Here is a 12,383-nt window from a genome sequence, read left to right on the forward strand (position 1 = left end):
GGCGAAAAGCAGTTCGCGCACACAACGCAGCTGGCAAATAGCGTGGTGCGGGCGTGTGGGCAAAATCTCCAACGCCCACACACCAGTCCCGTCCTACGTGGCACATCAAATCCGTCTTTTCGTGTCAAGATTCGTGCAAAAGATAGTGAACGACGATCCAGACGTGTGGGCGAGTTAGGTAACGCCCACACGTGTGGGCGTTAGTGTTTTCGTAAATATATGGTTTGTGCATGTATATTGTATAATCTGGCCCACCTCCTAGTTTTTGTATAGTTGAGGTTGTGGCCCACTTTGTACTCCATATATACGTGCGCTTTGCACCGATTAATACATCGTGAAGCATTGCCAGAACAATCGTTTCCAACATGGTATCATACCTACGATCCTAACCCTAACCCGTGCCGCCGCTGCCGCCGCCGCGATCTCATCGCCGCCGCCGCCACCGTCGCCACCCGCCGCCGCCGCCACCTCGTGCCGCCGCCGCCGCCGCGAACCTCCGCCGCCCGCGCTTCCGCCCGCCCCCGCCGCGCCGCCCCCAAGCAGCGCCGCCTTCTTCCCTGCCGCGCCGCCGCCCAAGCGCCGCCGCCCCGTCCCTCTAAGCCATGGCCTCCCCCAGTTCCACCGGTACCACCCACAGCCGCCGCACCAACCCGTTCGAAGGTCCCGATCCCGTCGTCATCCGCGACCTCAACATCCTCGCCCGGGTTCCCGTCGTCCTCGACCACCTCACCTCCACGTACTATGCCTGGAAGACGTACTTCTCCCTCGTGTTCCGTGAGTACAATCTCCGGTATCACATCGATGGCTCTGTGGACTCTCGCTTCATGGAGGACGATGAGGAGTGGACGGCCATCGACGCCACTCCCATCCGTTGGTACTACACCATCATCTCGAAGGACCTCTTCCACACGGTGGTCTCCGCCGACGATGACGCTCACGCCGTTTGGACCAAGCTCAACGGCCTCTTCACCGACAACGCGCTCCAACGCAAGGTCTTCTTGCACGGCAAGTTTTTTGGGTGCCAGCAGCTTGAGTCGTCTGTTGACGATTATTGCATGCGCCTCAAGAAGCTTGTTGACGAGCTCCGTGACCTCGGCGAGAAGGTCTCTGATAAGATTCTCCTCATCACCCTCATCGCCGGCCTGAACGACGACTTCGAGAACGCCGCCTCCAACATCCCCCTCATCACCAACCCGACCTTCCCCAAGATCGTCATGTACCTGAAGCTGGAAGAGCGGCGGATGCGGATGTCGCGCACCCGGGCCACCCACACGGCTCTCACCGCCAGTACCCGTGGCGGTGCGCCGCCCATCGCCCCGGCCCCACCGCCGCGGCCCGCCCCGGGCCCCTTCCAGGTGCCGCCGCCGCCCGGGTTTCCCTACCCGGCACCGCCGCAGGCCCCTCCGCCCCCCACCGAGTAGCAGCAGCGCCGGGGCGGGCGTCGCGGCCGAGGTGGCCGCAAGCAGCAGCAGCCGGCTACCCACGGCGGGGCGCCCCGCCAGCCGTAGCACCAGCTACCGCCGGCTCCCTGGCAGGCCGGCCTAAACCCTTGGACGGGGGTTGTGCACGCGTATTCCATGCCTATACCGCGTGCCCCCGTCCCCGGCTCCTTCGGCGCCCGCCCAGCCCCTTATCAGGCCCTGTACGCGGCCCCTCAGGTGTACCAGCCCGCGCCGCTCTACGGTCCCTCGGGCTATGGGTTTGTGGCGCCACCGCCTCAGCCGGCGCCGTCCGCCCCGGCCCTCCCGCCGGCGCCTTGGGATCCCGCGCTCCTAGCGGCTCTCCACACCGCCCCCACGCCACAGCAGTACACTGGCGGTGGCGACTGGTATATGGACACTGGAGCCACGGCTCACATGGCCGCCAACCCCAGTAACCTTCTTGCCGCTCATCCCATTCACACCGCTGCTCGCATTACCGTGGGTGACGGTTCTTTCATGCCCATTACTCATGTCGGTCATGTTGCTTTTCCTTCTAACTCCATGCCATTATATCTTTCTAATGTGCTTGTTTCTCCTGACATCATTAAAAATCATGTTTCCGTTCGTTCTCTTACCTGTGAAAATCCTGTTACCGTTGAATTTGACATGTTTGGCTTTTCTGTCAAGGATACCCGTACCCGGATGGTGCTCCACCGATGTGACAGCCCCGACGAGCTCTACCCGGTCCACTCACCTACCTCATCCGTTGCTGCACCCATGGCGCTTTCCGCCGGAGTGGACCTTTGGCACGCTTGTCTCGGTCATCCCAACATTGCCACCCTTCGTCATATTCTTCGGAGTTTTTCATTCACGTGTAATAAGATTGACGATCACACTTGTCATGCTTGTCGCCTCGGCAAACATGTTCGTCTTCCTTTTAGCAATTCCTCGCCTATCGCATCATACCCATTTGAGTTAATTCATAGTGATGTCTGGACCTCTCTTGTTGCAAGTAACACGGGCTATCTTTATTACCTTGTCATACTTGATGATTTTTCGCACTATGTGTGGACCTTCCCGTTGCGGCGAAAGTTGGACTCTGTTGCCACTCTCACCGCCTTCTACTCCTATGTCTCCACGCAGTTTGGACGTCCCATTCATGCGTTGCAAACAGACAACGGGAAGGAGTTCGATAACCTTGCGATCCGCAACCTTCTCGCCACACACGGCACGATCTTTCGTCTCACTTGCTCGTACACTTCGCAACAAAACGGCCGCGCTGAGCGCGTGCTTCGCACTCTCAATGACTGCGTTCGCACCCTCCTCTTTCACGCCAACATGCCCCCATGTTTTTGGCCCGACGCGCTTGCCACCGCATCACTCCTCATTAACATTCGTCCTTGTCGCACTCGTGGGAATTTTGCACCTCATCACCTCTTGTTTGGCACGCTACCCTGCTATGCTGAGCTCCGCATCTTCGGTTGCCTGTGCTACCCTAGCATCGCTTCCACTGCTCCTCATAAGCTCGCACCTCGGTCTGTGGCCTGCATCTTTCTCGGCTATCCTCCTAACACCAAAGGCTACCGCTGCTATGATCCTATCTCTCATCGGGTGATCACTTCACGACACGTTTACTTTGATGAGATGGTTTTTCTGTTCCAGGAGGTACCTTCGGATGTTGCGGCCTTGCCCGCTCTGTTGGGTAACGTAGTAATTTCAAAAAAATTCCTACGTACACGCAAGATCATGGTGATGACATAGCAACGAGAGGGGAGAGTGTTGTCCACGTACCCTCGTAGACCGTAAGCGGAAGCGTTAGCACAATGCGGTTGATGTAGTCGTACGTCTTCACGATCCGACCGATCCAAGTACCGAACGTACGGCACCTCCCAGTTCAGCACATGTTCAGCTCGATGACGATCCCCGGGCTCCGATCCAGCAAAGCTTCGGGGATGAGTTCCGTCAGCACGACGGCGTGGTGACGATGATGATGTTCTACCGGCGCAGGGCTTCGCCTAAACTCCGCGACGATATGACCGAGGTGGAATATGGTGGAGGGGGGCACCGCACACGGCTAAGGAACGATCCGTAGATCAACTTGTGTGTCATGGGGTGCCCCCTGCCCCCGTATATAAAGGAGCAAGGGGGGAGGAGGCCGGCCCTAGGAGGGGGCGCGCCAAGTGTGGAGTCCTACTAGGACTCCCTAGTCCTAGTAGGATTCCACCTCCCTAGTTGGAGTAGGAGAAGGGGAAAGAGGGGGAGAGGAAGAAGGAAAGGGGGGCTGTGCCCCTTGTCCAATTCGGACCAGAGGGGGAGGGGGGCGCAGGCCTCCTTCCTTTTGGCCTCTCTCCTCTATTCCCGTATGGCCCAATAAGGCCCATATACTCCCCGGCGAATTCCCGTAACTCTCCGGTACTCCGAAAAATACCCGAATCACTCGGAACCTTTCCGAACTCCGAATATAGTCGTCCAATATATCGATCTTTACGTCTCGACCATTTCGAGACTCCTCGTCATGTCCCCGATCTCATCCGGGACTCCCAACTCCTTCGGTACATCAAAACTCATAAACTCATAATATAACTGTCATTGAAACCTTAAGCGTGCGGACCCTACGGGTTCGAGAACTATGTAGACATGACCTAGAACTATTCTTGGTCAATAACCAATAGCGGAACCTGGATGCCCATATTGGCTCCTACATATTCTACGAAGATCTTTATCAGTCAAACCGCATAACAACATACTTTGTTCCCTTTGTCATCGGAATGTTACTTGCCCGAGATTCGATCGTCGGTATCCTATACCTAGTTCAATCTCGTTACCGGCAAGTCTCTTTACTCGTTACGTAATGCATCATTCCGTAACTAACTCATTAGCTACATTGCTTGCAAGGCTTATAGTGATGTGCATTACCGAGAGGGCCCAGAGATACCTCTCCGACAATCGGAGTGACAAAACCTAATCTTGAAATACGCCAACCCAACATGTACCTTTGGAGACACCTGTAGTACTCCTTTATAATCACCCAGTTATGTTGTGACGTTTGGTAGCACCCAAAGTGTTCCTCCGGTAAACGGGAGTTGCATAATCTCATAGTTACAGGAACATGTATAAGTCATGAAGAAAGCAATAGCAACATACTAAATGATCAAGTGCTAAGCTATCGAAATGGGTCAAGTCAATCACATCATTCTTCTAATGACGTGATCCCATTAATCAAATGACAACACATGTCTATGGTTAGGAAACATAACCATCTTTGATTAATGAGCTAGTCAAGTAGAGGCATACTAGTGACACTATGTTTGTCTATGTATTCACACATGTATTATGTTTCCGGTTAATAAATTTCTAGCATGAATAATAAACATTTATCATGAAATAAGGAAATAAATAATAACTTTATTATTGCCTCTAGGGCATATTTCCTCCAGTCTCCCACTTGCACTAGAGTCAATAATCTAGTTCACATCATTATGTGATTTAACACCAATATTCACATCTGTATGTGATTAATACCCATAGTTCACATCGTCATGTGATCAACACCCAAAGGGTTTACTAGAGTCAATAATCTAGTTCACATCGCTATGTGATTAACACCCAAAGAGTACTAAGGTATGATCATGTTTTGCTCGTGAGAGAAGTTTAGTCAACGGGTCTGTCATATTACAGAGTCGTATGTATTTTGCAAATATTATATGTCTACAATGCTTTGCATGGAGCTACTCTAGCTAATTGCTCCCACTTTCAATATGTATCCAGATTGAGACTTAGAGTCATCTGGATCGGTGTAAAAGCTTGTATAGTTGTAACTTTTACGACGAGATCTTTTATCACTTCCATTATCGAGAAACATCTCCTTAGTTCTCACTAAGGATATTCTTGACCCATGTCCAATGATCTACTTATTAGATCAAAATTGTATTCCTTTGCCAAACACGGAGCAAGGTATACAATAGGTCTGGTTCACAGCATAGCATACTTTATAGAACCTATGACTGAGGCATAGGGAATGACTTTTCATTCTCTTTCTATTTTCTGCAATGGTCGGGTCTTGAGTCTTACTCAACTTCACACCTTGTAACACAGGCAAGAACTCCTTCTTTGACTGTTCCATTTTGAACTATTTCAAAAATTTATCAAGGTATGTACTCATTGAAAAATCTTATCAAGCATCTTGATCTATCTATATAGATCTTGATGCTCAATGTGTAAGCAGCTTCACCGAGGTCTTGCTTTGAAAAACTCTTATTCAAGTATCCTTTCATGCTATCCAGAATTTTCATATCATTTCCAATTAACAATATGTCATCTACATATAATATTAGAAATGCTACAGAGCTCCCACTCACTTTCTTGTAAATACAGGCTTCTTCAAAAGTCTGTATAAAACCATATGCTTTGATCAACTCATCAAAGCATATATTCCAACTCCGAGATGCTTGCACCAGTCCATAGATGGATCGCTGGAGCTTGCACAATTTGTTAGCACCTTTAGGATTGACAAAACCTTCTAGTTGCATCATATACAACTCTTCTTTAAGAAAACCATGAAGGAATACAGTTTTGACATCCATTTGCCAGATTTCATAAAATGTGGCAATTGCTAACATGATTCAGACAAACTTAAGCTTCGATATGAGTGAGAAAATCTCATCGTATTCAACACCTTGAACTTGTTGAAAACATTTCGCAACAAGTCGAGCTTAGTAGATAGTAACACTACTATCAGTGTCCGTCTTCCTCTTGAAGATCCATTTATTTAACATGGCTTGCTGATCATTGAGCGAGTCAATCAAAGTCCATACTTTGTTCTCATACATAGATCATATCTCAGATTTTATGGCCTCAAGCCATTTCGTGGAATCTGGGCTCATCATCGCTTCCTCATAGTTCGTAGGTTCATCATGGTCTAGTAACATGACTTCCAGAACATGATTACCGTACCACTCTGGTGCGGATCTTACTCTGGAAGACCTACGAGGTTTGGCAGCAACTTGATTTGAAGTTTCATGATCATCATCATTAACTTCCTCACTAATTGGTGTAGTAATCACTGAACTGATTTCTGTGATGAACTACTTTCCAATAAGGGAGAAGGTACAATTACCTCATCAAGTTCTACTTTCCTCCCACTCACTTCTTTCGAGAGAAACTTCTTCTCTAGAAAGGATCCATCTTAGCAACGAATAACTTGCCTTCGGATCTGTGATAGAAGGTGTACCCAATAGTTACCTTTGGGTATTCTATGAAGACGCACTTCTCCGATTTGGGTTTGAGCTTATCAGGTTGAAAACCTTTTTCATATAAGCATCGCAACTCCAAGCTTTAAGAAACGGCAACTTTGGTTTCTTGCCAAACCACAGTTCATAAGGCGTCGTCTCAACGGATTTTGATGGTGCCCTATTTAAAGTGAATGCAGTTGTCTTTAATGCATAACCCCAAAACAATAGTGGTAAATTAGTAAGAGACATCATAGATCGCACCATATCCAATAAAGTGCGGTTACGACGTTCGGACACACCATAACGTTGTGGTGTTCCAGGTGGCGTGAGCTGTCAAACTATTCCACATTGTTTTAATTGAAGACCAAACTCGTAACTCAAATATTCATCTCCACGATCAGATCGCAGAAACTTTATTTTCTTGTTACGATGATTTTCCACTTCACTCTGAAATTCTTTGAACCTTTCAACTATTTCAGACTTATGTTTCATCAAGTAGATATACCCATATCTGCTTAAATCATCTGTGAAGGTCAGAAAATAACGATACTCGCCACGAGCCTTAATACTCATTGGTCTGCATACATCAGTATGTATTATTTCCAACAAGTTTGTTGCTCGTTCCATTGTTCCGAAGAACGGAGTTTTAGTCATCTTGCCCAAAAGGCACGGTTCGCAAGCATCAAATGATTCATAACCAAGTGATTCCGAAAATCCATCTTTATGGAGTTTCTTCATGCGCTTTACACCAATATGACCCAAACGGCAGTGCCACAAATAAGTGGCACTATCATTATTAACTTTTCATCTTTTGGCATCAATATTATGAATATGTGTATCACTACGATCGAGATTCAACAAACTATGTTCATTGGGTGTATGACCATCGAAGGTCTTATTCATGTAAACAGAACAACAATTATTCTCTGACTTTAAATGAATAACCGTATTGCAATAAACATGATCAAATCATATTCATGCTCAACGCAAACACCAAATAACATTTATTTAGGTTCAACACTAATCCCGAAAGTATAGGGAGTGTGCGATGATGATCATATCAATCTTGGAACCACTTCCAACACACATCATCACATCACCCTCAACTAGTTTCTGTTTATTCTGTAACTCCTGTTTCGAGTTACTAATCTTAGCAACCGAACAAGTATCAAAAACTCAGGGGTTACTATAAACACTAGTAAGGTACACATCAATAACATGTATATCAAATATACCCTTGTTCACTTTGCCATCCTTCTTATCCACCAAATATTCAGGGCATTTGCGCTTCCAGTGACCATTTCCTTTGCAGTGTAAGCACTCAGTTTTAGGCTTTGGTCCAGCTTTGGGCTTCTTCATGGGAGTGACAACTTGCTTGTCATTCTACTTGAAGTTCCCTTTCTTTCCCTTTGCCCTTTTCTTGAAACTAGTGATCTTGTCAATCATCAACACTTGATGCTCTTTCTTGATTTTTACCTTCGTCGATTTCAACATCAAGAAGAGCTCGGGCATCATTTTCGTCATCCCTTGCATACTATAGTTCATCACGAAGTTCTAGTAACTTAGTGATGGTGACTAGAGAATTCTGTCAATCACTATCTTATCTGGAAGATTAACTCCCACTTGATTCAAGCGATTGTAGTACCCAGACAATCTGAGCACATGCTCACTAGTTGAGCGATTCTCCTCCATCTTTTAGCCATAGAACTTGTTGGAGACTTCATATCTCTCAACTCGGGTATTTGCTTGAAATATTAACTTCAACTCCTGGAACATCTCATATGGTCCATGACGTTCAAAACGTCTTTGAAGTCCCGATTCTAACCCGTTAAGCATGGTGCACTAAACTATCAAGTATTCGTCATACTGAGCTAGCCAAATGTTCATAGCGTCTGCATCTGCTCCTGCAATAGGTCTGTCACCTAGCGGTGCATTAAGGACATAATTCTTCTGTGTAGCAATGAGGATAAACCTCCGATCACGGATCCAATCCGCATCATTGCTACTAACATTTTTCAACACAATTTTCTCTAGGAACATATCAAAATAAACATATGAAAACAACAACGCAAGCTATTGATCTACAACATAATTTGCAAAATACTACCAGGACTAAGTTCATGATAAATTTAAGTTCAATTAATCATATTACTTAAGAACTCCCACTTAGACAGACATCTCTCTAGTCATCTAAGTGATCACGTGATCCAAATCAACTAAACCATAACCGATCATCACGTGAGATGGAGTAGTTTTCAATGGTGAACATCATTATGTTGATCATATCTACTATATGATTCACGCTCAACCTTTCGGTCTCCGTGTTCCGAGGCCATATCTGCATATCCTAGGCTCGTCAAGTTTAACCTGAGTATTCCGCGTGTGCAAAACTGGCTTGCACCCGTTGTAGATGGACGTAGAGCTTATCACACCCGATCATCACGTGGTGTCTGGGCACGACGAACTTTGGCAACGATGCATACTCAGGGAGAACACTTCTTGATAATTAGTGAGAGATCATCTTAAAATGCTACCGTCAATCAAAGCAAGAATAAGATGTATAATAGATAAACATCATATGCAATCAAAATATGTGACTGATAGGGCCATGATCATCTTGCACCTTTGATCTCCATCTCCAAAGTACTGTCATGATCTCTATCGTCACCGGCACGACACCATGATCTTCATCATCTTGATCTATATCAATGTGTCGTCACATGGTCGTCTCGCCAACTATTGCTCTTGCAACTATTGCTATCGCATAGCGATAAAGTAAAGCAATTATTTGGCACTTGCATCTGATGCAACAAAGAGACAACCATATGGCTTCTGCCAGTTGCCGATAACTTCAACAAAACATGATCATCTCATACAACAACTTATATCTTGTCACGTCTTTACCATATCACATCACAACATGCCCTGCAAAAACAAGTTAGACGTCCTCTACTTTGTTGTTGCAAGTTTTACATGGCTGCTACGGGCTGAGCAAGAACCGTTCTTATCTACGCATCAAAACCACAACGATAGTTCGTCAAGTTGGTGCTGTTTTAACCTTCTCAAGGACCGGGTGTAGCCACACTCGATTCAGCTAAAGTGAGAGAGACAGACACCCGGCAACCACCTTTAAGCACGAGTGCTCATAACGGTGAAACCAGTCTCGCGTAAGCGTACGCGTAATGTCGGTCCGGGCCGCTTCATCTCACAATACCGCCGAACCAAAGTATGACATGCTGGTAAGCAGTATGACTTGTATCGCCCACAACTCACTTGTGTTCTACTTGTGCATATAACATCAACGCATAAAACCAGGCTTGGATGCCACTGTTGGGTAACGTAGTAATTTCAAAAAAAATCCTACGTACACGCAAGATCATGGTGATGACATAGCAACGAGAGGGGAGAGTGTTGTCCATGTACCCTCGTAGACCGTAAGCGGAAGCGTTAGCACAACGCGGTTGATGTAGTCGTACGTCTTCACGATCTGACCGATCCAAGTACCGAACGTACGGCACCTCCGAGTTCAGCACACGTTCAGCTCGATGACGATCCTCGGGCTCCGATCCAGCAAAGCTTCGGGGATGAGTTCCGTGAGCACGACGGCATGGTGACGATGATGATGTTCTATCGGCGCAGGGCTTCGCCTAAACTCCGCGACGATATTGTTGGAAATATGCCCTAGAGGCAATAATAAAAGCATTATTATTATATTTCCTTGTTCATGATAATTGTCTTTATTCATGCTATAATTGTGTTATCCGGAAATCGTAATACATGTGTGAATAACAGACACCGACATGTCCCTAGTGAGCCTCTAGTTGACTAGCTCGTTGATCAACAGATAGTCATGGTTTCCTGACTATGGACACTAGATGTCATTGATAACGAGATCACATCATTGGGAGAATGATGTGATGGACAAGACCCAATCCTAAACATAGCATAAGATCGTATAGTTCGTTTGCTAGAGTTTTCCAATGTCAAGTATCTTTTCCTTAGACCATGAGATCGTGTAACTCCCGGATACCGTAGGAGTGCTTTGGGTATGCCAAACGTCACAACGTAACTGGGTGACTATAAAGGTAGACTACGGGTATCTCCGAAAGTGTCTGTTGGGTGACATGGATCAAGACTGGGATTTGTCACTCCGTATGACGGAGAGGTATCACTGGGCCCACTCGGTAATGCATCATCATAATGAGCTCAGAGTGACCAAGTGTCTGGTCACGGGATCATGCATTACGGTACGAGTAAAGTGACTTGCCGGTAACGAGATTGAACGAGGTATTGGGATACCGACGATCGAGTCTCGGGCAAGTAACATATCGATAGACAAAGGGAATAGCGTACGGGGTTGATTGAATCCTCGACATCGTGGTTCATCCGATGAGATCATCGTGGAGCATGTGGGAGCCAACATGGGTATCCAGATCCCGCTGTTGGTTATTGACCAGAGAGTCGTCTCGGTCATGTCTGCTTGTCTCCCGAACCCGTAGGGTCTACACACTTAAGGTTCAGTTACGCTAGGGTTGTAGGGATATGTATATGCAGTAACCCGAATGTTGTTCGGAGTCCCGGATGAGATCCCGGACGTCACGAGGAGTTCCGGAATGGTCCGGAGGTAAAGATTTATATATGGGAAGTCCTGTTTCGGGCATCGGGACAAGTTTCGGGGTTATCGGTATTGTACCGGGACCACCGGAAGGGTCCCGGGGGTCCACCGGGTGGGTCCACCTGTCCCGGGGGGCCACATGGGCTGTAAGGGGGTGCGCCTTGGCCTAATGGGCCAAGGGCACCAGCCCCACATAGGCCCATGCGCCTAGGGTTTGAGGGGGAAAGAGTCCTAGGAGGGGAAGGCACCTCCTAGGTGCCTTGGGGGGGAGGGAAACCCCCCTTGGCCGCCGCACCCCCTAGGAGATTGGATATCCTAGGGCCGGCCACCCCCCCTTGGCTCTCCTATATATAGTGGGGGAGAGGAGGGACTTCATACCTGAACGCCTTGGCCTTTGGTTGCCTCCTTCTCCCTCCCCAACACCTCCTCCACCTCCATAGTGCTTAGCGAAGCTCTGCCGGAGTACTGCAGCTTCATCAACACCACGCCGTCGTGCTGCTGCTGGTGCCATCTCCCTCAACCTCTCCTCCCTCCCTTGCTGGATCAAGAAGGAGGAGACGTGGCTGTTCCGTACGTGTGTTGAACGCGGAGGTGCCGTCCGTTCGGCGCTGGTCATCGGTGATTTGGATCACGTCGAGTACGACTACATCATCACCGTTCTTTTGAACGCTTCCGTGCGCGATCTACAAAGGTATGTAGATGCATCTAATCACTCGTTGCTAGATGAACTCCTAGATGATCTTGGTGAAACGAGTAGGAAAATTTTTTGTTTTCTGCAACGTTCCCCAACAGTGGCATCATGAGCTAGGTCTATGCGTAGTTCTTCTTGCGCGAGTAGAACACAATTTGTTGTGGGCGTAGAGTTGTCAACTTTCTTGCCGTTACTAGTCCTTTCTTGCTTCAGCGGTATTGTGGGATGAAGCGGCCCGGACCAACCTTACACGTACGCTTACGTGAGACCGGTTCCACCGACTAACATGCACTAGTTGCATAAGGTGGCTGGCGGGTGTCTGTCTCTCCTACTTTAGTTGGAGCGGAATCGATGAATAGGGTCCTTATGAAGGGTAAATAGAAGTTGACAAATCACGTTGTGGCTTTAACGTAGGTAAGAAAACG

Source organism: Triticum aestivum, chromosome 4A, assembly GCF_018294505.1.
Source record: "Triticum aestivum cultivar Chinese Spring chromosome 4A, IWGSC CS RefSeq v2.1, whole genome shotgun sequence".
NCBI lineage: Eukaryota > Viridiplantae > Streptophyta > Magnoliopsida > Poales > Poaceae > Triticum > Triticum aestivum.